The sequence below is a fragment of the Ursus arctos genome, unplaced genomic scaffold (assembly GCF_023065955.2).
Source record: "Ursus arctos isolate Adak ecotype North America unplaced genomic scaffold, UrsArc2.0 scaffold_19, whole genome shotgun sequence".
NCBI lineage: Eukaryota > Metazoa > Chordata > Mammalia > Carnivora > Ursidae > Ursus > Ursus arctos.
Genome location: NW_026622863.1, coordinates 29,018,947 through 29,045,297, shown reverse-complemented (window position 1 = coordinate 29,045,297; position 26,351 = coordinate 29,018,947). Strand labels below are relative to the sequence as shown.

The window sequence follows — 26,351 nt, the reverse complement described above, 5'->3', positions numbered from 1 at the left end:
CATTGCTGTCACTTATTTCATTTAAAATCTCTACCTAAAATCACCCAGTACATTCTTGAAGAGTTATCTATCATATCAATTAATAATAATAAAAATAAAATATCTTATTTCACCTTCATATATGTATATCTGGCTTTCTGACATACATCATTTTCCTCCTCTGAAGAACTTGATATTTCTTGTAAGGCATGTCTACTATCAACAATTTTCTTTAGTTTTCTTTGTCTGAGAAAGTAGTTTTTATTTCTCTTTTACTTTTGAAGGATGATTTCTCTGGATACAGAATTCCAGATTGGTGGGTCTTTTTTAAAAAACTTTAGGGGCACCTGGGTGGCTCAGTCAGTTAAGCATCTGACTCTTGGTTTCAGCTCAGGTCATGATCTCAGAGTCTTGAGATGGAGTCCTGAGTCGGGCTCTGCACTCAGTGCAGTCTGCTTGTCCCTCTCCCTACCCCTCTCCCCTCCCCTGGCTTTCTCTCTCTCAAATAAATAAATTCCTTAAAAAAAAAAAACAAAACACTTTAAACATTTCACTACACTCTCTTGTTTGCATGGTTTATGACTAGGAGTCCAGTATAATTATTATAGGGGTCCCTCTATAGAGAAGTCCCCCCACCCTCCTGACTTCTTTCTCTGTCTTCAGTTTTTTTGTAGTTTGAATATAATATGTATAGGTATAGTTTTTTGGTGTTTATCCTGCTTAGTATTATCTAAGCTTCTTGATTCTGTTACTTAGGGACCAACAATCACTTGGAAAATGCTCAGCATTATTACTTCAAATATTTCTTCTGCTCCTTTTTCAGTTTTTCCATCTGTTATTCCCATTGTGTGTGGATTGCATCTTTTGTAACTGTCCCACAGCTCTTGGATATTCTGCTCCATTTTTTTCATTATTTTTTCAGTTTGGGAAGAGAGATAACGGAATTTGCTTTTATAATATCCTACTTATTTTTTTATGAAGAAAATTTCATTCATAGATTTCAGATTCATAGTCCTAACCCCCAGTACCTCAGAATGGGACTCTATTTGGAGACAGGGTCTTTAAAGAGATAATTAAGTTAAGATGAGGTCACTATGGTAGGTCCTAATCCAATATGACTGGTTCCTTACAAGAAGAAGAAATTAGGACACAGTTACAGAGGGAAAGCAATGTGAAGTCACAAGGGGAAGACACTCATGTACAAGCCAAGGAGAGAAGCCTTGGAAGAAACCAACCACGCAGATACATTGATCTCAGATTTTTAGCCCCCAGAATTGTGAGAAATATAAATTTCCGTTGTTTAAGCCACCCAGTCTATGATATTTTAATGGCAACACCAGCAAACTAATACAAACACTAATCAGAGGATGTGCCCAAGGGCCCTAAAAACAACTTTTTCCAATGTACATTCATATGCCTACATTGCAGCACCAAACTTTTATTTTGAAACCATTTGTTTTCTCTTTGGCTATGTAGAAATAAACGAGAAGTAATAATAAGCAGGGAAAGTTAGAAAGAAATATGTCTGCCACCATACAGATTTCACATGGTTCAAACTGCAGGCTGCTTCTTGGAGACTGGGAATTTTTATAATCCCCAAATAATACCAAGGTCAAAGCCAAGTTCATGAGAAGAGCTGTGGGGCTATGGATAGCTTTATGGTATCTCATCATTTTCAAAGTCTCACAGGGACTGGCCCACATGCCCAAGCAAAAAGGGAAATCATGTATAGAAATCTGGGTGATGAGACTCAGGAAAATTGCAAAGAAGGATTTGTACTATTTTTGTTTGAGCTCTAACCTGTAGTCTGACTTAAACTCTAAGCTCAGCTACCAATTAGAGGAAGAAGCCAGACAATTCACTTCTCTCCACAAGAGATACCAGTTTTCTCATGTGTGAAGCAAAAGTATCAATCCATTAGCCAACCTCTGAGGCTTTTAACAGCTCCCAAACTTTATAAATAATAAAAGTAGAAGAGGATAATATCCAGTAAGAAAAATCTATGATGACTTAAAAGAAGCTTGAGTCAATCTCTCTATGGCATCCACATGACTTGGACAAGTCTGTATGAAAATAACCAAAGGCAAAGCAGTGATCTCACTGCCGTGTAAGTTATACAATTGAAGTGATATCAGTGAAAATGTCAGAATAGGAACCTCTGAAAATTTACCTCCTCATAAAAGCAATGAAAAAATAATGGCAAAGATTATCAGAACCAACTTTTTTGGAGCTCTGGATATTAAACAAAGGCTTGTAGTAACACAAGGAGTATTTATTCAAGAAAAAAAAAATGGCTAAATAGTCCTAAGAGCAGCAACGTTTTTGGTGTTTGGTTTTTTTAAAAGATTTATTTATTTATTTTAGAGAGAGAGGAGATGGGGAGGGGTGGAGGGAGAGAGATAATCTTCAAGAAGATTCCCCACTGAGCGTGGAGCCCGAGGCAGGGCTCCATCTCATGACCCTCAGATCAGGACCCGAGCCAAAACCAAGAGTCCAATGCTCAACCAACTGAGCCACCCAGGTACGCAGCTTTGTGGTGTTCTACCCTACCCTAGTACCATCCTCCCCTGCCCATCTCACCAGTATCCTTGGAAACCAACAGTCTGCATTCTTGGTTCCAGAGAGAGCAAAGGGGATCATCAATAGACACACCCCACAGAAAGGGGATTGGCTATAATTTTTTTTTTTTTTTTAGTGGAATGTAACAAGTGTTGACAAGGATTTGGAGAAATTGGAATCCTCATACGTTGCTGATGGGGATGAAAAATTGCACGGCTGCTATGGGAGACAGTTGGCGATTCCTCAAAAAGTGAAACATAGGGTTGGCTCAGTCAGTTAAGCCTTTGCCTTTGGCTCAGGTCATGATCTCAGGGTCCTGAGATCCAGCACTGAATCTGCTCCCTGCTCAGCGGGGAGTTTGCTCCTCCCTCTCCTTCTGCCTCTTCCCTCACTCGTGCTCTCTTTCTCTCTCTAACAATAAATAAAATCTTTTTTTAAAAAGTGCAACAGGGGCATCTGGGTGGCGCAGTCGTTAAGCGTCTGCCTTTGGCTCAGGGCGTGATCCCAGCGTTCTGGGATCATGCCCCACATCGGGCTTCTGCACTAGGAGCCTGCTTCTTTCTCTCCCACTCCCCCTGCTTGTGTTCCCTCTCTCGCTGGCTGTCTCTCTCTGTCAAATAAATAAATAAAATCTTTTAAAAAATAAATAAATAAAAACTTAAAAATTAAAAAAGTGAAACATAGAGTTACAGTGTGACTCAGCAACTCCACTCCTAGGGATATACTCAAGAGAACATGCAAACATATGTTCACACAAAAACCGGTACACAAATGTTCATAGCAGCATAATTCATAATAGCTAAAAAATGGAAAGAAAGGAAGTGTTCATCAATTTATAACTGGATAACAAAATGTGGCACAGCTAGCTGTGCAAGGGACTATAATCCATTCATAAAAAGAAAAGAAGTATTGACACTTGCTGCCACGTGGATAAATCTTGAAGTTTCTGCTAAGAGGAAACAGTCAGGCACATGATATGACTCAGTTACATGCGATGTCCAGCACTGGCAAACCATAGCTACAGAAAGTGTATTAGTGCTTTCAACGTTTTGGATTAATGAAATATTCTGTAATTAGTTACGACAGTTGCACAACCTTGTGCATGTACTCAAAATCACTGAAATGTACACTTTATTTTTTGAGAGAGAGAGAGAGGGAGCATGAGTGAGAGGGGAGGGGCAGAAGGAGAGGAAGAGAGAGAATTCCAAGCAGACTTCACACCCTGCAGGGAGCTGGAAGTGGGGCTCAATCTCACCACTCTGAGGTCATGACCTGAGCCGAAATGAAGAGTCAGACGTTTAACCAACTGAGCCACCCAGGCGCCCCTGAAATGTCCACTCGAAAATGATGAATCTTACGGTATCTTAATTGCATCTCAACAACGACAACAGGCCATTAAACCAAATACTGTTATGGATTCCGAAAGATTGACCTTACGCATGGCGCAAACCAGCCACATCGATAAGAATAAATAGAACACCAGCACTGTGGCTTCTCTGATTTTGACACGCATTCTCAATCTTTCAAAAGTCCAATAGTGTTGCCAGTAAAGCATTTTCATTTTAAGCTTCATAATAAGCTGGTCCATTGTTGTCATCATTCCTCGCCTGACATGTGATTTTATTTTATTTCCACAACATAGTAAATTTTGATAGATCACAGTAATTTCAATCCATGAGGAACGTTCAACTGTAGGAGTGAATTAGAAAGATATTTTTATATTGCCTATTTAAGATAACAGGTCCTAGCACCATGCTTCGGGCAAAATACATCAAAAGAATGAACTGAAGGTTAAGTTTCCTTTTAGATCTCAATTTTTACAACATCACAAAAATTCTTGCCTAAAAGCAATCCAAATTATTCAACTGCAAGATATTCTACATTCACCTCATTCAGCCTGAGGGAAAGAACAAAGTCAGTAGCTGGAGACACTTCTAAGGTTGAAGCACATTCATCTTCTCGTTATGCCTTTCTCGGGCACCAATCCCTGAGCACGACCCTGGTACCCTCAGAGAGAAAATGCAAGTAAGAGCTCTTTGAAAAGTTTTCTATGATGTCGTATTTGCAAAGGTAATTGTCACGTGAAAAGAAGCAATAAGAAATTCAAGTAATGAAGTTTAAATACCATGTCCAACAATTATTGCCATTTTACCCTACCCAAATCAATTAAATGTAACTATCTCTCTAAATTAGTGTTAGATAGCACTGAATCCCAATTTGATGTTTAAAAAGATACTTTGTATACTTGTTTCTATTTTATTTTTTTGTAATTTTCCTCATCATTTACTTAAGCAAATGAATTTATTTTTTCTTTTTTTAAAGATTTTATTTGTTTATTTAATAGAGAGTGAGCGCACGCGAGAGAGAGAGAGAGAGAGAGCACAAACAAGGGGAGTGGGAGAAGGAGAAGCAGGGTTCCCGCTGAGCAGGAAGCCCCACGCAGGGCTTGATCCCGGGACCCCCGGGATCATGACCTGAGCCAAAGGCAGACGCCTAACCGACTAAGCCACCCAGACGCCTCTACTTGTTTCTTTTTTACAAAGTGTCTTGCTGTGATTATGAATGAAATGTGGGAATGAAGTGTGGTTTTTCTGCCTCTAATGCTGTTTATGACAGCAGAGCTGATACTCAGTTTCAGAGGGCTCTGTGGGGATCTTCACCCAAAAGGGTTTATCTACTGAACTATCCAGACATCCTCATTACAAGATGATTCCAAATACAGAGGAAGCCACTGACACATTATCCAGGAGCTACTCGGATGACAAGTTTCTATTCAGTCGAGTCTTCCTGGCATCACTCTGTTTTGTGCAGGGCCTGGTCTTACGCGTGCACGCACACACACACACACACACACACGCACACACAGAAAGCCCATTGGGGTTGTGCAACACTGTGGTACTGCTTAATAAATGCTTCTTTTAAAAAAAAACTTTATTGGAATATAACTGTCATATAAAAACTTGCCCACTGCATGTACCCATAATACCGTCACCACCACCAAGATATGAAACATAACCATCGCCTCCCAAAATTTCCTTGTGTTCTTTTGTGGGTTTTTTGTCTGTTTGTTTGTTACTGGTTTGGGGGTTAGAACACGTACTATGAGACATATATTCGTCCCATATGTTCAACTTCACAATGCCGTAATGTTCACTATGGGCACAACGTTGAATGAACGTTTCGTGACAATGAACGTGACATCAGGTGCTATCGCATATGTTCATTTATTTACATAATCAATGTTTTTGTACTGACCACTCAGTTTGTGCCAGGTCCGGTCTTGGCACCCGTGACAGGATGATGAACAGGAAAACAAGGCCCCTGACCTCATGAGGTTTTACGTGGAAGTGAAGGAGGGGCAGAAAGTAAACAAAATCATTTCAAATACCGGTAAGTGCCATGGAGAAAATCCAGTTGAATAATAAGATAGGAAGTGACCAGGCAGAACGATGTACAAAGGTTCGCTGAAGTGCACAGGGAAAGTGGTCAGCTCATCAGGCCATCCTGCACGTGCAAAGACCAAGGGAGCTACTATATAGAGAATACCGTGGAAACGTGACATATTCCAATAACAGATGTTTGAGGGCCAGGTAAGGAATCAATGTACCAATAAAAACATTCAACTCACATCAGGTTTACACTGGGGTCTGCTTTAGAAAGTCTCCCCCAAGATTTGGTGGGTAAACCTTTATACACATGTAGCTCCAGCCTGTTTCGGCTTTCAAGACTTTATTTATTTATTTACTTATTTATTTATTTATTTATTTATTTGAGAGGGACAGAGCACATGCAAGTGGGGGGAGGAGCAGAAGGAGAGGGATGAGCAGACTCCCTGCTGAGCGCAGAGCCCAATGCAGGACTCGATCTCACCACCCCAAGATCATGACCAGAGCCTAAATCAAGAGTCGGTCACGTAACTGACTGAGCCACCCAGATGCCCCATCCTGCTTCAGCTTTCAAAAGGTGTTCACCTAAAGACTAGTCACAATTCTGCTATTTAGCAATGAGAAAAAGCATACTTTCAACTCTGTCTGGAAGACAGAATTCAGAAACTATAAATCCTGAAATGTCTCACTGAACTGGTATCACCCTCACCACACTCAGAAGTAAGAAAAGGGATACAATTTTCCAATCAACAAATGAACAAGGTCAAAATGCGATTTGGGAGCGAAAAAAATGGTCGCTGCAAATGGTCTAGGTATAGATTATTTAGAACCAGTTCTTTCAAGACAGCTATTTTAATACTTCACATGATATTAAGAAACAAACTTTCTCTGAATTTATGCAATATCTTTCATGTACTTGACGCAATTTATAAGCAGTAGTTGATAAGTTTGCACAATAAAGTTACCTGTAAAAGTGAGGCAGGGGTGCGATGCTCCTTGCTACGTGTGAGAAGCTCAGCATCTTCAGTGAAGTAGCCATCTTCATGTGAAGGGCTGACGGCTGGGCAGAGACATGGAGAGATGGATGCCAATTCAAGTCTCCTTGGGCATCTCCTGCAAAACTGTGGCAGAAAACCGAGGTCAGGGACGCCGGGGTGACTCAGTCAGTTAAGCGTCTGCCTTCAGCTCAGTTCATGAGCCCAGGTATGGAGCCCCACATCGGGCCCCTTGCTCAGCAGGGAGTCTGCTTCTCCCTCTGCCTGCCACTGCCCCAGCTTGTGCTCTCTCTCTCTCTCTCTGACAAAGTCAAAGGAAAGAAAGAAAGAAAGGGAAGAAAAAAAAAAGAAGAAAGAAAGAAAAGAAAAGAAAAGAAAAGACCAGACCTAGGTCAAATATTCCAGTTTATCTTTGCTCTTGGTCCTAGTCCATTTGAGCTCCTGTAACAAAACACCACTTGTAACTAACAGACATTTACTTCTCAGAGTGCTGGATGCTGGAAGTCCTGGATCAGGGTGCCAGCGTGGCCGGATTCTGGTGAAGCCCCTCTTCTGGGCTGCCGACTACTGACTTCTCACTGTGTCCTCACCAGTGAAGGGGTCTTGTCACTTCTAACATATTGGCCAGACAATCAGTCACAAAGTTTTCTTTCCAAACTAATTCTAACCCATGTTCACTTGTGATACCAGAACTTTGGGGGACATAATTATTATAATATTTTGCTTTGTTAATTTACAAGAGGCTGAAGTGAAATATGTAGTATTTGAATTGGACTGTAACTGTTCATCTCAGATGTAATTGATTTCTGCTCTAATTACCAACAGACAAGCAGCTCCTGTTCAGTGTCCGTGCTGGTTTCCCGCCTACGTTGTGCAGGTTCTCCGCACTGCAGCCAGAGTCACCCAGCCCGGGGGTGTGTGAGGACACGTGTATCACGGGCTACACAGAATGCTCCACACAGGACAAATAAACAGTAAGTCTCCAATGTGCACTTGTCTTATATTAATGAATAAGAAAGAAGTTAGACCTCTAGTACTGACTTGGGAGAACAATCCTACTGTTTGTGTATGAAATGTGCGGTATGCCAGGCTTGAAGGAAGAGTGCAAGTTCACTGCCATGTTCCAATTCCTTGAAGTGATCAAGAGAACACCGAGACTCAGTTGTCTTCTGTTCCACTTAACTTAGCTCCCCTATGACGTAAAACAGGGATCTAATCAGACCTGATGTATAATCTGCAAAAAATTCAGAATTGTCAAAGGCTACGTCATTATTACCACAAGCTGCATAGTTCTGTGCATAGTTTGTAATCTGCATAGTAATATGTCTGCATAGTGCTACTTATGTGCAGTTTATATCTATGTATAAATATATTGGATGTTTACTAAAACAGCATTTATTATAAAGGCCGTTCAGCCAACGTAGCTGAGAGACTCTAGTCTAAAACATCACTTTAACCGTATCAATCACTTAATCGAAAACTATTATTTATTCTCCACTGGCTGCAAGCTATAGACCGAACCTTTATGCAGCAAATCTGGCCCTTCACGCAGTGGTCCTGGTCCCCTTTCTTATCCTTATTTCTTACCGCTCTTTCATTCCTGCTAACTGCATGGACCCACTCCATCTTCCCTGATCTGGTTATGATATTTTGAGTGTCTATCTCCTTCTACGTGATATTTCCACTGTTGGAGACAGACTGTTACTTGCCCCCTTCTCAAGTGGAAAATTTCTGCATATCTTTTGCACCCTGATAGATGGTCACCTGCTCTGTGAAGCATGCCTCCTTGGTCACTGGGGGTCCACATCTGTGTCTCCCCCAGGAGGACAGGAGCCCTCTGAGGCAGGAAACACATCTTATTCTTCTCTGCACATCAGGAATGAATGTTAATCAGTGCCTTCATAAAGATATCTAAATCCATTTTAGAGGTAGAAAACTACCCTTAAGAACTGTAATATTTCTCCTACTGGGTCCTATGAGGAGATGTCGTAAATCAATCTATGACATGTATGATTGTAGGCAAAATATCTTTATAAATTTTACACTGAAGTAAAAATTCCATGATAACAGTTATAGGAATAAAGTAGAGCTCAACAAAACAGACTTGTGTACCCACACTAATACCAAATATGTAATTTCATAGATCTCTTAAAAGAACTTAGAAATTTTTTGCACTGGGCCTTTTTTAAAAAGCATCTCAGTTGTACAACATCGCCACCTAGTGGTAGACTTCAAAACACAGTAGGTCAATCCTGTCTTCGCGGTTTCAAAGATAACTCAGTTAAGACCTTAGCTTCTGGCCATGGTGGAAAAATACGGGATGAACTCACCCTTCCCCCGGGGGGGGGGGGGGGGGACAGATAAAGTGTACCACACAACTATTTGCAAGACACTGGACAACGCACAATAAAGGACAGGAGTCCTGTGAAACAGGAAACAAACAAGGTCAGCCCTACAGTTGTCCCTAGATTGCTGCCTTGAAAGAAATCCCAGGCCACAGGCAAGGGTGGGGAGAGAGGGGAAGTTCACTCATTAATGATAATATGTCAATATCTGCTTATCAATTGTAACTGTGTCACACTAATACAAGATGTTAATTATAGGAGAAACTGTGTTTGTAAGAACTCTTTGTACATTTTTTCTGTAAACTTAAAATCACTCTGCATAGCGTGTGTGGGCAAGGTGTTTGGAGCTCTGGGGGTGCCCCTGGGCCCCTAAATAAAGTTGTTTGAAAAAAAAAGCATTGGTCAGGGTTTTGTATTTGTCCCTCTCCCCCACCTCGGCTGAGGTCCGCCTGGCTACCCAGCACTGGTTTGGTTCTAGGCATAAGGCTCTCGATGTTCTCTGAAGTTAATGATATTCTGGGTGTGAGGTGACTCCACAGTGGCCTCATGTCATATCCATGATGCCCTGTGTCCTGCTGGTCCTGGGGGCCAGTCAGTAGCAGCACATCCAAGACACCTTAGACCAGACCCAGCTCCCCACTCACTGCTGTGTGCAGTGGCAGCTGTGATAGTCAAGGTTGGATTTTTCATTATCAAGATCTGACTTAAAAAAATAAAAAAGATCCGACTTCATACAGAGACAAAGTGGACACTGGAGGGGCGCCTGGGAGGCTCAGTCGGTTGGGCAGCTGCCTTTGGCTCAGGTCATGATCCCAGGGTCCTGGGATAGAGCCCCAAGTCAGGCTCCTGCTCAGCGGAGAGCCTGCTTCTCCGTCTCCCTCTCCCGCTGCCACTCCCCCCACTTTTGCTCGCTCTCTCTGTCAAATAAATAAATAAAATCTTCTTTAAAAAAAAAGAAAAAGAAAGGAAGTGGACACTGGAAATTCTGCCCCTCTGGAGGAGAGACAGCACATTTTTGAGTAGCTATGACTAATTGAAAATGAATGTGCAGGGCCTGAGTCCAGTTCAGTGGCACCCTTCTGGGAGACACGGTATTGGCAACAAGAAAGTTGGAGACCATGCGTAAAGACCTAGAAACACCTGATCTTTTACTTGGGTGTAAAGTACACATTCCAAAACTACCCAAAGAGGACAAATGTCAAGATAAAAAACAAGTCGAGCTAATGGCCAACATACCAGAAAAACGCAGTCTTTACAAGCTATATGGGAGTACCAAAATCAAGTCACTGCCACTGTTAACATCTGCAAAAGCCATCAGGCAAATGAAGGAAAAATTCACGGAGCTCTCAGAGAGGCTCTGCAGAAAAATTCTCATCTTCAAGGAAGCCTGACAGTTTTCAAAAGAAGCTAAATGAATGAACAAGAGTGAAGACAACTGTTACACAAAATAAAAGAATATTACAGAACTCTTTTTTAAAAAGTCAGATCAAGCTTCTGGGCAAACCCTGCAGGAGATGAGGGACGGGGCTCCTGCTTCCAGAGAAGACAGGGATGGTGGGAGCCTGGAATTGGATGAAAGAAGTTCACCAGAAGACAAGACCACGTGGGAGGGGAACTGAAGGAAAGACAGCGATCTGTATGGCCTGAATTTAAAAACTCCTGAAAAAAAAAAGAAACCAGCTGCACACTAACGGAACTGAAGACTATGAAATAATCAGTGCCTTGGAAGATCATCTGAAATGTCTCTAAAAACCAGGAAAGCTTCGCTGCAATCAGAAAAAAAAAAAAAAAAAGCAGTTAGAAAGGGAGACGGAACAGCTCCAGTGGAAACTTCACATCTTCCTTCAAGTGTATCAGCATAAAAATCATTTTCACCAAATACCTGATTTATAGAGGATGTCCCCTGCAGAGAGGTAGGAGACTTCTTCAAAACCATATGACAAGACTAGCCATTAATGCAAAGAGCTGGGCACCTACAAAATACAAGCCAAAATTCTGTCAGGAAATTTTTAAAGAATCGTGTGTTATTATTGAATCCTATTCAAAGAAGAAAGAGCTCATGACAATGAGTTAGGAGCTCTGTTGGCTGAGAGACACCTCCGTAGCTTAAGAAAAGAAAGGGCATACCTGAGGCGAAAGAAAGAAAGAAAGAAAGAAAGAAAGAAAGAAAGAAAGAAAGAAAGAAAGAAAGAAAGAAAGAAAGAAAGAAAGAAGGAAGGAAGGAAGGAAGGAAGGAAGGAAGGAAAGAAAGAAAGGAAGGAAGGAAGGAAGGAAGGAAGGAAGGAAGGAAGGAAGGAAGGAAAAAAGAAAGAAAGAAAGAAAAAAAGAAAGAAAGAAAGAAAGAAAGAAAGAAAGAAAGAAAGAAAGAAAGAAAGAGGAAGAATGTAAAATTCCGAAAAAATATCCTTATGTCCCTGATGTTGCAAATAGGACATTTGGCAGAGGGCAGAGACCACCAGGGCACCCTTTGGACATCCAGATCCCCAAGGAAGGAGCAGCACTAGGCTGTGGTTGATTGAGGATCCAGGGTCCAACCAAGGATCAGAAGCCCAGGGGAAAGACCCCTCTGGCAGGTCAGCTCCATCCTGACACAGATCTTTCTCAAGATCTCAAGATGGCGAGGATATCCTGGTCCTCCTGGTGCAGACAGCTGCTTGGGACTTTCTTTTGATTCAACAAATCACAGGATCAGAATTCCACTGACCCAGACTCTGATCCTCTCCCTTACCCCCTGTCAGACTTCAGATGTTTTAGAAAACCCTAAGGGGATTGCTTAGGCGGGTAGGACTCTCTGGTCTTCCCTCATTCCAGAAATTCAGAAGAAATTGCCTAGGAATCTTCCCCACCGAGGGCCTTCACTGGCCCGGCACTTCCTCCCCATCCTGCATCAGCCACAGGAAATGTCTCTGCATCGAAGGCGGTCCACACGGCCTGAAAACAAGAAGTGAGTCACCACTGAGCTGACCCCACCTTCCACTGATCCCACAGCTATAGAACCAGAACCACAATGAGATGTTTTCTCTCCACTAAAATAATTTTCTAATACTATTTTAGTCTTATTGCTATTAAGCGATTCTGTAATGTCTACAATGAAAACCACTTGGGATTATATCTCATAGACAATGTTCTATAGTTGTGCATTATTTCAATGTGACACTAAGTTAATTGCTTCATTTTATCCTATTTGCAAGCAGCATAATTACAGCTTTTTGTTGTTTTTAGCAAGTCTTCTAAAATAATCCAGGAGGCCAGTATTTCATTTCGCCTTTCTTTTAAAATAATTTTGATGTCGTTCTTCTGGTTTTACTGCCATTGTATAAAGTGATTACACATCTCAGTGGGACACCTGACAGAATTACAACATTGAGGATTGTGGATTATTTTGTGCCTGATGTGAATGTGAATCAGATTTAACCCTGAGGCCACCTGCCTCTCTTCTCAACCTGCACGCCTTCAGGTGTTGACTGGGAGGCAACCTTAACCTTGACTCTGAAAGGCGACCCAGGTTCATAGGTCAAGCCTAGCTGCTCTTGACCCAGGGCCTGCCCCAGACAAAATTATGAAGGTGACAAAGGCTTTCCAAGACCCCAACTCCCTTCCCTGTCCTGTGTCCTCTACCACCCTGCCCCATCACAACCCTGGATTTGGGGCTGGACAGGACCTCGGAGGCTGGCAGTCAACCCTCACCCCTCCTTCCCTGAACTGTCTTGCCTTTACAGCAGCACACTCAATGGAAACAGTTTAAACCCCTAAATGAGACTATGAGTCCATGATGCTCAAAGACCACCAATGTCTCCAAATCACACTGAGATGCAAATCCATGCTCCTGGTCCAGACATGCGTAAGTCCAAGGCCCTCCTACTCAGCCACTGACCATCCTTCTGTCCAACTAGCATCTCAAGCTCACTTGCGCCATTTCCTCTGCGAGGAACACCTTTCCCCAGATGGGGGGCTGCTGCCTCCTTCATTTGGACACCAACGCTGGTCCTGTCTTCTTAAAGTGCCCTTCCTTGACCACCTCAGGCCAGTGGCTCTGCTCCCTCAACCCTTTCTATTCCCTCACCCTATTTGTGGCCTCAGAGCCATCATCCTTTCTGAAATCATCTTATTTCCATGTTTATTCATGTGTTTTCTGCATCAGTCCCTGCACTAAAAAGGGCAAGTAAGGCAGAAGGATGATCTTATTTCTGACAAGACCTCTCTCCTGTCAAGCATATGATACGCACTCAAGGATCTGGGAAACTAAGCAAGAAATGAACAAGTGAATCCAGTGGGAAGACACCCATGAACCCTCAGACCTGCCCAAACAGCCACTGTGGGCCTCCCAGTGCAGGACCCACATACCTGCGGTACCTCCTTGGAGCCTTCCCTGGACCCCACTGCACCCACGGGCTCAATGGTCCCTGAAGAACACAGGCTTTACCCTAGAAACGGCTCCTCTCTCGGGTGTGGGTTTCGGGCCAAAGACTCCACATTAACACAGCTCATGGAGAGGGCTGGGGAAGGTCAAGGTTGTGGGGAAAGAGGAGGAGACGTGGTGAGGTAGCCACTGCCTCCTGTGCTCGGCGTTGAACTGGAAGGAACTCAGAAGCTTTTGTGATGAAAAAAAAAAAGCCACCAGACCTCAAGGCCCAGGTTTTTCACTGGTTTGGAGAGTCCCTAGCAAGGAGGGACTTGTGAGCACTCAACACTCAGCTCTTCCCTTGGAGTCACGGCTAATATTTTCAAGACGCAGAACTCAACAAAGCACAGACCTTCATAGGAACTCCACACTGTTCTCTACTTCATCTCCTCAAAACCCACCGATGGAGCCCCCCTAGTGCAGGGGTCCCAGGTGAAGAGGAGGAAGCTGAGGCTCAAACAAGCTCCAAATTATAAAACATTGAGACGTGTAAAACAGAGCTCACGCTCTGAAGCCTAGGGACAAGGCTCACCTCTGCACCTTCCCAGTTGGGTTTCTTTGGGCCACGTCCCCTAAACCTGCTCCCTCAAATTCCTCAACTCTGACAGAGGTGCACAGGTTAAATGAAATGAACTTGTGGGAAACTTTAGCGCATGGTAAGAGAAGTTGCTATATTTATGATCACCCTCTTAAGTTATTGGCAGCTGAATCTGGGACATCCATCCCAAAATCCCATTCATTTTCCATTCCCTGAAAAGCTGCTTGGCCTCTGTTTAAGCTTTTATTGGCTGGCAGACTGCACCAAGAGGCAGTATGAGGACCTCTCGTGGAGGCAAATGGTCATTTACTCAGGAGGAGCTGCCCTGGAGATTGCAAATATGCATGTGCTTGGGCCACGTGTGTGCAGGTTGGAAGCCTAAGAGCACACTCTTCCAGGGGCAGAGCCGAACATGAGCAGGTGTAGGGGGGAAAGGGGCTCTGCCTGGAATGCAGATCACAGGAATAGTCCCTGGAGCTGAGAAAGATCAAGGGAAGAGGGGGTCGGTCATTCCAGGCTCACTGTGAGTGGGTAAGAAACAATGGGAGTGTAATTAGCAAATGCAGTCCTAATTAGAACCAGGGGCTCTCTCTGCAAGTGGCAAAAACATTTTGAAGGTAACTATGGGAACAAACGGGAGGGTGTCAGTAAAGTAACATTGGAAATTAACTTGTGTTTCTCTGCAACAGTAACAGCTGAAACCCAGGGGTTGCTCCCTCTACGGGAGCACTCACATCTGACTCGGTATCACCAGCATTCGAGTCTGAGCCTCTTATCAAGTTCAGATGGTGGCAAGGTGTCTGCCTCCCTCCTGGCCATCAGTGACCTGAAGGGCTTTCACACAGACCACCACTGCCCCAGGTGGGAACTTGATAGGACTGTAATTCTTAGATAATGCTCTGGAACAATAAGTGTTTCTACTGTGGCTCTCGAAATTCAGGGTCTCCACGTTGCCCTATTTGTAGGTGGTATTTTGTGGCTACTAACGAGTCCACAAACATAATCAGGAACACAGGATTTTCTTTTTTCTTAAAATGAGACTTTTTCTTTCTTCTGCTTTCATTGCTGGTATATACGTAAGAACAATATTTTGGCTAGCTCTATTTAACAAGGCCCCATAACACGAACGCTAAGAGGGAGTTTTACTTGCGTGGACTCAAAAGATTTGGAATGCAACGTTTATTTCGGTTGCAACAAGAGCTGAGTTACTCTAGTTATAACGTCGATATGTTTAACAAGATCAGTTTTTGATTTAAGAAAGGGTAAGGCTGTGGGGGCACCTGGGTAGCGCAGTCGTTAAGCGTCTGCCTTCGGCTCAGGGCATGATCCCGGCATTCTGGGATCGAGTCCCACATCGGGCTTCTCTGCTGGGAGCCTGCTTCTTCCTCTCCCACTCCCCTCCTATGTTCCCTCTCTCGCTGGCTGTCTCTCTGTCACATAAATAAATAAAAAATCTTAAAAAAAAAATGAAAGAAAGAAAGAAAGGGTAAGGCTGTGAAACATTTTGTATGGCCAAGCTTCCTTTTCTTCACTATTCGTCATGTGTAGTTGTAACAATGGTTCCAAAGAGACCCACCCCTGTGAATCCTACCACCTTCATCCATCCTCAGAGTGGATCTTTGGCACGGATTAGCAGCTCAGAGAGGGAGTTTTCCTCCAGAGGCAACCCAGTTTCTCACACTTACGAGTCAGTGTTCTCCACCACAAGCCTGACTGACACCTGCCAGAACAAGCCTGGGTCCAGTAACGAATGCTCGCGGGCACACAACTCTCAAAGCCCAGAGCGCCACATTGTCCCCACACCAGGTTTCTATCCATCTCATTTAATCCCGCTGTGGCTTGCCTTGAGGAAAGGAATGACATGCAGAGGTGAGGAAACTGGGTCTCAAACAAGCTCTAGAACATAAGTTTTTTCAAAATGACTTCAAATTCGGTGTTTCCATGTAATTCTATTTGTAGGTGGTGTAATGACAGTATCTTTGTTCTTGTTAACAAGTCCACTAAAATAATCAGAAATACAGTAAGAATATTGTCTTTCTTCTGAATTAATTTTGATTTCTCTTTGTTTTCCTCTTATTTAAGTGATTCCACAATATGGAGCACTAATAGGATTATAATGTTTAGGATGGTCTTTTTATAAATGTTCATTACACAAAACGTGAATTATACTTTGGTCATTACTATTTAATCCAGAAACAGGAATACTTTTTCTCTCTTCTGATGTAATTTTGGACTTTCTTACAATTGTTTTCACTGCTGTTGCCAAATAATTGTATATTTGCTCAAACTGAAGCTCAATAGAATTATTATTTCTAGGATAGTGCTTCATAAATGGATCTCGTTTGGAAGTAAATTTGGTGAGTGCCTTGTTTCTTTGTCCCAGATGGTGTAAGGACAGTATTTCAGAGATGGTTGTTTATTAAGGTCCCATAATGAGAGTTTATCATGAGGGATCTTACACCTAGAGGGATTTGAAACACAAAGTCTACTTCTGTGTGCCAAGAGCTGAATTGAATCTACTTATAAAGACAGATACAGCTAACTAAGTTATTTTTGAAAGAAAGTAGTCTGTGAAATTTCTGTAGGCCAGGCATCACTTCCTTCAGGATTCACCTTGTATTTAAGTGTATTAACAGCTCCAAGGAGACACGCCTGTGGATTCGGACACCTTCAGCCTCCAGCCTCAAAATCCAGCTCTGCACAAAGATGACCAACACAGAGAGGGAGTTTGCCTCAGAGGCAACCCAGTCTCACGGTTTTCTTCATACGGCGCCCTACTCCATGCCCCTCGCCCCATTCCATGCCCCTCGCTCCCTGCTGACCCCGCTGACCTTGACTAACAGCCCTCAGAACCGGCCTTTCAGGGCACACACTTCGGTGAATGAGAATGTAGGTAAAGTGCAGTCACTGGGATGCATGAAAGAGAATCTGAACTCGGATCTAACCTGAGGCCACAAGGCGCCCTCCCAAGCTAACACTCCAGCCCAGTGTTCTTCTACCACGGACAGCCCAAGGCCAAATTATGATGGTGAAAACACTTTCTAGGACTCCTAAGTCCCGTCTCTGTTCTAATGTCTTTCACCTCTCCCTCCCCATGGCAAGGCTTATCTTGAGAATGGAAAGGACCTCAGTGGAGCTGTCGACCCTCCCCTGCTCCCCGATTGCCACTCTGGGCCATCCTCGGCCACTGCCCGGCCAACCCAGTGACAGCTGGAGCTGATGTCCACAGTCTAGAACTCTATCTTCCACCAGGGCAGAGCAAGGGCCCGTGCTGAGGAGCAGCTCACCATAACTGGGCCTTGGGAAGCCCTCCTTCTCCTGGGATCAGTTTTCTGTCACTACAGTAGGACTGTCAGGACACATAAACAAGGCTGTGGGCCTGCGGCTGCCCTTCAACCCTCACAATACTGTCGGCACACGGGTCATGGCGTGTCACAGGCAGAAACAACCATCTACAAACGAGCTGGGCAACAGCAGGTCACTTTCCCAATGACCCTGAGGTCTCTGAAAATGGTGACCTTAATGAGGTGGGGTCCAGGAGTAAATGTATTCCATTGCTCAAGTTAACAAACTGCAGACTACTTCCCAGTCTTGTGGAGAGGGGCATAACACACGCAATACTGCACCTCTCTAACCTTGACCGCAGGTGAATGAGACTATTATAGACATTACGTAAAAAATTCCCAAAGTGTCTCCTACTCAGTTAGTTTCTAAAGACAAAATACCCAGTTGTTACTTGAAGGGAAATAGTAGCCCAGAGGAAGCACCCTCCTTCCACAGCCAAAGAAGCACTGTGAGTTTTTGGCTGTAGCATGACATTTTGCTCGGTCACATGACTGCGGTTTTTCTTTGATCATCTTGAATTATGAATGCTTTGGAGATCAGCAGATTTGTCCCCAGTTAAAGCAAGTATATTGGGTCTCCATCAGTTGATGTATTTTTATCCTAAGTGACGCTCTAACACGGTCTCTGTCTGGAGGCTTCCTGATTCAGCCTGCACCTAAACGGACTGCCTTGTATGCCGGGCCTGTTGCTCTGCACCCCTGACATGACCCAAGGTGAGACCTGACCCCCGGACACATCACTGAGTACTGATTTATGTGAAGTGTTCCTCAATATCAAAGGTGCCTGAGTGACCTAATGGTGTCCAGGACGAGCCTAACATGGGTCCAGACAAATCAGCTCCCGGCAAGAACTGTTTGTGAGCTCACCGTGCTGGGCACTGTGTCCACCAATCCCTTTGTTATCCCATTTCCAGTTATGTCTTTCTTCATAACTTTAGTCTGTATTCCTCTTGATGTGGGCATAAGTTCACGAATTTTGATTAGGATGTTGGATCCAACTTAAGGAAGTCATAGAATTGGATTTTGGGGGAAAGGCACGTAGCAAATGATATACGTTCCACAGTAACTCGAAAGCTATTCAGCATGATTTCATGGTTTGTTCTAAAAAACAAAAAACCTTTTTTCTGTTAAATAATTGCATTAACCAAGCTGCCTTAAAACAAAATATAGAATCCGAGTTTCAGCAGATAGAAGCATTTTCTTTAATAATACTTTGTACTTCCTCAGTGGACTATAAGAGATATATAAATAATCAAGAAAAACAAAATTAGAAAGGAAATTTTAGAATTGAGGCCTGAACTAGTCATTTTATATTTTTCTGATAGAATATTATCAAATAGAGGGGCGCCTGAGTGGCTCAGTCGTTAAGGGTCTGCCTTCGGCTCAGGCATGATCCTGGAGTTCTGGGATCGGGCCCCACGTCAGGCTCTCTCACTGGGAGCCTGCTTCTTTCTCTCCCACTCCCCCTGCTTGTGTTCCCTCTCTCGCTGGCTGTCTCTCTCTGTTAAATAAATAAATAAAATCTTTAAAAAGAAAAAGAATATTATGAAATAGAATATCTAATTTATAGAATTGTTAGAATATTTGGGATGCTTTGGGTTTCAGAAAGGCAACTGGTCTTTTTCTTAGACAAAATAGAAGAAGAATAAAAAATAATAACAAGAATATTATCAGAATACATAAATACATAAGTGTTCTATAAATAAATATATATGCATATATATTTATTCACACATGGTATGTGTTCTGTTCTAAGGAATATGAAGAAAGTGCCACCCTAGATTATTAGCAATAAACAACGAGGCATGTGCTATGATGAATGCAAGATGAGAGGTAAGATGTGATAGGACATAAAGTTGGTGCCACGGAAATCTTAAGCTCTGAATACATTATGACATTTCTGGCCACTTATGTCAAGTTCCCAGGGCCTCACACTGTCTTGCATGTCATTAGCAACCCCTCTTCACCAGTTTATTCATGGAGAAACGCCCCTGGCCCCTCATGATCATACGTACGTGAAAGGGTTCTAAAAAGGATCCCAGGATTGAATGAGAAGAAATACATTTCATACATACCCATTTCCATTACATTTAATAAAATTTACATTCTTGGGAATTTCACTTTTTATTTTGAACTTCGTAATTTGAATACTAGAAATAAAATATGATTGACACTAGAACTTACATTTCTTCCCGTAGCACCCAGACAGCAAGAGGCCTCAGATTTTAAAACAGCAGGATTCAGTGATACCCTCAATTTTTATCAAGTCTGGGAGTCAAAAGAAAAGTGGCATGAGTATCTTAGGAAACCAGAATGATGTGAAAGGGTAACTTTAAATGGTATAATAATAACTACAATTTAAATGATAGAATAATTAACAAAAATATTAAACATCAATTATAATTGAGTGTTCTAACAGGAAACATATTGTAAATTCTAACTTTATTCACATTTTTATATCATCTGGGCTCATATTATTGAGTCTGGGTAATGAAATAATGATTAATAAAATAATTATATTTTATCAATATAATGATGTAGTACTATTACAATATGAATAGAAACTTAATTTGAATAAAATTATTACCACTATTAGTGATAAAATACTGTATTTTCATAATTTTTAGGGCAATACTTTCTAAGTTTAACATTAATACTTATTCAAAATCGCATGCAATATCTCTTGGCCAATAAATACAGTAGCATTCTTTATATTGATGTTATTTTCTGTTTGAAAAAAGAAAGTGAATCACTGGAAATGAATGGATGCTTTTGAGTTACGTTTTAATGTCCTTTCATTTTTCAACATTAATCAGATCATATTATTCATTCCATGCTTTTGAAATTTCCAGTATTTGTCAGTATCTTCTTTTGAAAATTTGGAGTTATCCACACAATTAAATGCATAAAACTTTTTTTTTCTGGTCAAAGATATGTTATCGAAATATTCAAGTTACAGCGAATGAGACAATTTTCATCTAAAATGCATGCTCTGTCAATACAATATGTTGACAAGCATTAATAGCAATGGCCTTAAATTTCATAATAGCATGTGAATTAATTTACATGTTCATTTTAAGCAGTTTTCAATGTAAATTGTTTTTGGAAAGTTACCTCCACACATTCACTTGCTTGTATGGTAAACATTTCATGACCCTTTCTGTTATACCGTCTTTTTATAAGTTATCCTCTGTTTAATAACAGTATTATCAAGATGTAATTTATTCACCATAGAATGTATCCTTTTACAGTGTGCAATCCAGTGGTTTTCAGTATATCGGAAGAGTTGTACAACCATCAACATTAGCTAATTTTAGAAAATTTTTATCATCTTTAAACAGAAATCCCTTATCAATCAGCACTCAGTCCCATTCTCCCTCCTCCCTTAGTAGTGAGTGGAAACTACGAACCTACTTTCTGCCTCTATGGATTTGTGTACCCTAGACATTTCAGTATGAATGGACTCAAACAGGTGGCCTTCCGCGTCTGGCTTCCTTGACTCAGCATAATATTTTCAAGGTTCACCCATGTTAATAGCATGTATTTCATTAATTTACATGTCTGAATAATATTGCATTGTAAAATATGCCACATTTTATTCATCCATTCATCAGTTAAAGGAGGTCTCAGACACTAACACTCAGTGATTACCAACATCTTTCCTCATCATTCTTCTTAAGTAAAGAGCCTGAAAATAAAATCTGGGAAACAGGTGTACTCTCCTGGAGGAGAAAAAAGCCCTCAGATGTCCCCCCAAAAAATGGGTAAGACTTATTTTATGAAGCTGCAATGTAAACTCATGAGGAAATTTGTCTCTAAGAGAGTCGGTTCACTGTGCACAGGCGAGAGTGACTCAGTAGCGAACCTGGCACCCAACATTTATCCGAGGAGTATGTGTGCACACAGACACAAGCACACACGCTCCTATTGGATCCAGTGTACAGAGTGCCATTTTATTCTGTTAAATCATGAATGGCTTAAACATGTATTTTCAGGGTGAGAGTCAATTTTTTTTTCCTAAATTGAAGTATTTTTTCAGTGCTGTGAATATTTTATGCAAAATGCTTTCCATAATAGAAATTTGCTTCATATCAGTTCCACTATCCCTTTGGAATATTCCTAGATGTGCTACAGGACAGACGCTGTGGTGTTCGAATGGGGGTCACTGCCCAGCCTCCTGTACCCCCCTCACCCTCCCCAAGATGACATCTGGCAGTGAGGAAGCTCAGCACTTCCCAGCCCTAAGCTGTCATTTCAGCATTTTCCCAAACTGAGATGGCTGATGTGAGAGAGGGAGGGGGCAGCAACAGATGGAAGAGAGTTGGAGAGAGGGGAAGGTAGAGAGGGGTCAGACATCAGGAGAGAATGGAAAGGAAGTGGTTCTCAGGGGACAGACCCAGGGCAGCCTGGCTGCCTGGGTACTGTCTCTTCCCTTGGCAGCAGGCTCTGGATGCCACCGGCCCAGGTTCCCCTCCTCCCCCAGTCGGACTCCTTGGGGCTCCATTATTTTCCAACAACACTTTTCCTTTCTTTCTATCTTTACTCCAGACCCGTATTTGAGAGCAGGCACCACAATGGATTAAGCAGATGGGCTGCAATTCTCCAGCTCACCTCCTGCCCCCACTTCTCAATGAAACATATGAGAAAGAGGAAAGCCGCACCTGATGGCCAGGACCGAGCCTGGTACCCTCAGTTATGTCTTGGTGTTCTTCTGCAGAACATAAATGTTTTTACAGACTGTGGACATCAGAGATATCCACTCTGTGACCGTGATGGATCAAGACACAAACAAGATCGCTCTGTGACCCTGTCTGAATACAGACAAACCGGAACACTGTTTAAACCACAAAATACCAACTGGCCTCTCTCCTTCACAATTATGGCACCAGCCTTGCTCAAACTTCCCTTCCTAAATATAAGATTTATTAAAATACCAATCATAGAACCATCTCTGTACATGGCAGCACAAAATCCAGAGAAAAATATCAGTTTCCGTGAATTCACCCCAAAATCACCTGGCATCAGTGGAAATCCTATAAGGCCCTTCTGCAAGAGCAACAACTGCCAAACGGGGGGGTGGGGGGTGGGATTCGGAGGATGGGCAAGGAACTCAGCAGCAGGACCGGGAAGAGTGATGGTGGCCCCTCAAAAGAGTCAGAACAATCCCTTCAGCCACTGTAGACTGGGGTGGCGCCATGAGGAAAATGCTGGCTAGAAAGGTGCCCTCCCCCCTACCCCTCTCCTGTGGGGGCTGGGCTATGAAGGCTCCTTGTCACCCTATTGGGGGAACAGGGTTGGATTCCATTCCCCCTGTCCACCCAAGGTCTGTCTACAGCATCCATACAAGTGGATCTTCCCTCTTACCTGGAGCCCCACTCAGGGTTGAGACACTCCAGGCTACCGCTGCTGTGAAATGAGAGCCGATGGAGTAAAATGAGCATTAGGGAAGTTAAATGAAACAGGGTCCTACAACAAATCTATGGTCAAATCTGTGGATACCGATGATATAAGAACTGTGTGCATAGAAGAAATTGAAATTTGGGGATGTCAGAAAGTGTGTCATTACTTCACCCTGGGTGGGGCAGCTTGAGCAAAGGAACAGTTGTAGGAAAGATGCATTGTGTTGGTGGGACGGCTGGGAGCCTCTTGTAGGACAGAAAGGGCATCTTAGTGAACAAGGGTGACGAGACTGCGAATGGGTCAGATTCTGAGGGGCCTTGATTTACATGTAAACTGTAGGGCCAATGCCTCCACTGGAAGAGGCTGTGGTTCTAGAAAAGTGCATTGCACCACCTCTGTGATCACAGTCCTGGGAAAGATACCCTTCGTTTCTCACAAGCTCTACCCACTGTCAGAAGAAAGTGTGTCCTGACATCCCTTTGTCCCATCTGCTACCAGGGTGGGAGCACCTCGCCGTCTCTGACAAGGCCCAAATCTGTGCTATCTCAGTTACTCTCTGATTCAAATTCCCCCTTCAATTGGCCCTGAGACTGTGGATTTGTCTCCACTTTAATAAACCGATCAGAATAACTGGATAATGAAATCCAGGCAAGTTTTTAATTCTTCGTGTCCTTTCTTCCTAAAGTACAAATAAACATCTTCTCCAGGATGAAGGAAACATGTGGATTCCCTCTTATCTTGCACATGTAGGCAACGTTCTGAGTCTTAGGTCAAGGGAAATTCCCTCGTTTTTCTGCAGGTCACAGGACCACCTGAGCAAATAACTTCACATGATCTTCAACGGAATAGATCCTGTCCTACTAGTACCCCCTTAGGTTTCACATCTGAGATAGGGTAAGTCCTTCGGTACTTTCTGCTTAGAAAATGTACTTCATGCCCTTCTAAAGTTCATGGAAATTTACCTCAGTTAAAAGAGAAGGAGCTATAAAAATTTTAACAAATGGGTTTCTTGGAATATTCAGATAATTGTTTAAAGCCTCAACTCTGATCATAGAGCATAAGATACAAAAACCAATTTTGTATATCCACCTTAGTCTCAATTATGTCATGGCAATAAATGACCTCAAAACACTACTGGCTTACCTCAACAAAAGTGTATTTCTCATCCTTCTGGGATTCAGCTTAATGGGATCATCATTATCTAGGACAGAGAAGGGTCATGGCAGTGAGAAAAGAGCAATGGCCCCAAAAATGGAGGATTCGGCTCAGGGATGGTACAGACTGCTTCCTTAAACCCATTCACATCTCACTGGGTGAAAGATATCTCAGAGCAAAGCCCGAAATCAACAATTTGTGAAGTCCAATCCCTTTGGAAGACAAGGCCTAACTGGGCTAGTGCCATGAGTATGGGCATGAAACAAGTGGCCCCTATTAAATACATTTTGGTTCATCTATTTGGTCAAAATTATTAGCTTCCATCCCTAAAGTGCACACAAAAATCTTACCCTTCTCTACCAGACACAATGTGAAAGATTTTCTAAGCCCCAAACCTCCATTCACACTGAAAGCAACAGAAGATCACACTATAACTCCTTCATTAAGATATCAAAGAACAAAAGCCCATGCTGTGAGCCAGTTGGAACAGGGACTGGACCCACGTAGTAAACAACCTCTCATCTGTAGAGAAGAGGAGGGAGACTGCATCCATTGGAACAGAGTGGTAGCCAGATTCAGCTGGGGAGATGTTTAGGGGTAGACCTTTAACAGAGCATGCTTTTCCCCCCTATTTATCAATTTCTGCGTCCTGGCTGAAGTCCCCAGACCAGATCGTTGGATGTCCCTTATCTTGCTTGCCCTCATTAGTAGGGACCCTAGAGACTGCAGTAGAGGGAAAAAAAAAAAAAAAGGCAAAGGAAAACACATACAATTACAAACCAATTAACCTGATTCCATTTACTTCCAGGTCCAATTAGCCCACCCCCAACTCATTATGCCTCATTTTTCTCTCATCTTAACTAAAATATCTTGAGCTTATCAGTTGTCTGTGGCAAAAGCACACTTCCTTTTTTTTTCCGTGGCAGTTTACAGGAATGCTTAAATAATAGAGGAATGAATTACTGGTAGAAGTTTTAATGCAATCATTGCCGCAGAACAAAAGTTTTAAATCACAATCCAGGTTAATTTTTGGATTTCTTAACTATGTATAAGATTTTTCTCAAAAAGTATGTCTCCAAGTTTTTATGTCTTCATTTAAATGAGTATAAAATCTACCTGTACCCCAAAATCTACCTGTACCCCTTACCCTGAAGTTCATGCATTCTATCTCCTACCCTTCTTCCTGTTGAACGACACATTCTTTTTTTTTTTTTCAATAGTAATAGAATATGCCTTTACTAAAACATTCCTTTCTGAGCTCATTTCTTTCTAAATGTTCCCAGGCCATAGTGGCCAAGAACATGGGAATCATGTCAGAAATATTCTGTTATCCATAACTCAAGGCACAAGAAGGTTTCGCCCATTTTCTGCCTTCCAGGTTTTCACAGCTAACATAGCTTTACCAAAAAAATTTATAGTGGCATAACATGAGTAGCCATCTTTCTAGGATTCAATAAAGTTTTCCACCATCCATGGTTTGTCTCCAAGACAAATCCACATATACGCTTTTTTCCTATTCAATGTCATCATTTCCAAATAAAGCAATTTGGTGATTTTATCAGGCAGAGTACAGCCATTCAACCAGAGAAACAGAATCAGTTTATAGAGATTAATTGCAAGGAATTAGCCGATGTGACTGTAGAGACTCACTAGGCAATTCCAAAATTCATTGTATGGGCTGAACTCTTGAGCACGAGCTGAAGCATCAGTTAACAGGAAGAATGTCTTCGCAGGGAAGCCTTTACTCTGTCCTCTTGGCCTTGCAGTCGATTGACTCAGGCCCAGCCAGATTATATAGGATAATCTCCCTTAAAGTCAAGTGATCGTGGACTTTAATCACACCTACAAAATACCTTCACAGAAACACCTAGATGAGTGAATAACTAAGTTGTGTAGCTTAACCATACTGACACGTAAAACTAACCATTTCTGTCTACATCTTGTTGGGCTGTAAGCCATACACCTCTCCTGAAACCATAAATGACTTTCAAATTTAAAAAAAAAAAAGTGATATTTCTGCCTAATATGGTACAACTATCCTGCCTACAATAGAAACACGCTAATCCTTTCCCCAAAAGAAGAGGCAACATCCTTGAGTGATGTGCATCCATCTCTTTTGATACTCCTTAAATATGGTGATTTAAAGTGAACTATTGGGGTGCCTGGGTGGCTCAGTTGTTTAAGCATCTGATTCTTGATTTCTGCTCAGGTCATGATCTCAGGGTCCTTGGATCAAGCCCCATGTGGG

The 26,351-nt window shown here is 42.4% G+C and overlaps 1 long non-coding RNA gene across 2 annotated transcripts in view; it reads right to left on the bottom strand.

The window, feature by feature from the left end:
* Positions 1–24,775, bottom strand: part of LOC113252509 (uncharacterized) — a 33,132-nt gene extending 8,357 nt beyond the window's left edge. Inside the window, exons 1-4 of one of the 2 annotated variants that reach the window (XR_003314878.3) lie at positions 24,092–24,775; positions 19,733–19,816; positions 6,890–7,045; positions 5,796–6,042 (exon numbers count right to left, since the gene is read on the bottom strand). This is a non-coding gene — a long non-coding RNA (uncharacterized LOC113252509). Of the gene's footprint in view, positions 1–5,795; positions 6,043–6,889; positions 7,046–19,732; positions 19,817–24,091 lie in introns of those variants that run through there. The other variant, XR_007191068.2, reaches the window with a different exon arrangement.
* Positions 24,776–26,351: the final 1,576 nt, after the last annotated feature.